This window comes from Cervus canadensis, chromosome 10 (genome assembly GCF_019320065.1).
Source record: "Cervus canadensis isolate Bull #8, Minnesota chromosome 10, ASM1932006v1, whole genome shotgun sequence".
Classification (NCBI taxonomy): Eukaryota; Metazoa; Chordata; class Mammalia; order Artiodactyla; family Cervidae; genus Cervus; species Cervus canadensis.
The window spans coordinates 64,515,111-64,516,623 of record NC_057395.1 but is presented as its reverse complement, the minus strand read 5'-3'; positions in this window follow the sequence as shown (position 1 = coordinate 64,516,623).

Here is a 1,513-nt window from a genome sequence, read left to right as displayed (position 1 = left end):
GCAGCGCCGCGCGTCCTCCTCCCGCCGACGTGCACACGCAGCCAATCGGCAGTCGCGCAGCTGTCCGAGCGCAAGAACAGGCGCCGCTTCGGCGCAAGCGCACTATGCGCGGGGACGTGACGGCAAGTTTCTGCTGACCCCGCAGTAAGGTGAGAGGGAAGGGACAATCTTGGTAACGACGACGCCATGAGCGCGAGGAGGCGCAGCGGAAGCATAAGAACGATGTTACCGAGGAAAGCGAGGTTAAACGGGAGCTTCATCCAATCCGCCACAGCTTGTCCCTCGAGCAGAGGAGCAGAACACGGCCCTGCCTTACCCGAGGCGTCCTTTGGAGCCCAAGCCTTGCTCCCCGGGGCCCCCAAGTTGCCCCTCAGGGCTTAGCCCTTGCTTGTTTTCCCCTAACCTTGCAAAGTCCCTTAGGACCTTGTTCAGAAAGTTCATTGTTTTGTGTAGTAGTAACTTTAGTGTCTCTTCATGCCTAGCATCCTCTTTTGAGAGATGTGACCCCCGAGATACAAAGAGGGGAAATGATTTTTAAGGCTTTCAAGCGTGTTGGAACCAGCTGAGGACTCCTCAAGAGAGAAAGGTGGTGTCAGAATATCTGATATTTCATCCAGCGTGTCCTCGTCCTCGCTACGCGCTTGGTTAGTGGTTCACAAGTGTGCTTCTGGACCAGCAGCAGGTGAATTACCTGGGAATTTGATTAGAGATTCAAATTCTCAGATCCCACTCAGACCCATTGAATCAGAAACTCTAGGGTGGGGCCCATAGTCAGAGTTTCAGCCAGCCCGCCAGGTGGTGCCCTGAGCACACTGTACAAAGTAACAAGGCACCCTGGGTCCTGTGTGGTGGGTTTATAGAGGCAAAGTAACTTGCTCTGAACCACTCAGCTAGTACCTGGGTCTGTCTGATTTCAAATTCTGCACCCTGGGGAGTTTCCTGGAGGTCCAGTGGTTAGAACTCGATATGCTTTCTCTCCCATGGAATCTGGTTCAATCCCTGATATCGGAACAAAGATCCCACAAACCAGAGGAGCGACCAGGCGGCCAAGAAACAAAACAAAAACCTGCAGTTTTTTTTGTTGTAACGTATATCAGAACGGCATTCCTTTTTTATTGCCAAATACTATTCCAGTCTGTCGACGTATTACGTATTGTTTATCCATTCATCCTTAAAAAAAATTTTTTTGACCCCACCCCCATCATGTAGGATCTTCGTTCCTCCACCAGAGATGTTTCCCCAGCCTCCTGCATTGGAAGGAGGAATCTTAACCACTGGACTGTGGGGGAAGTCCCTTTTTATTTACTGTTGTTGTTTTTTATAATGTAGTGTTGTTTCTGCCATACAACAAAGCAAATCAGCCATAATTACATATATTCCCTCCGTCCTGAGCTTCTGACCTCTAGGTCATCACAGAACACCAGACTCGTCTCCCTGTGTTAAACAGCAACTTCTCACCAGCTAGCCATCTTCCACTTGATGGTGTGTATTTGTTGTTGCTACTTTCTCCATT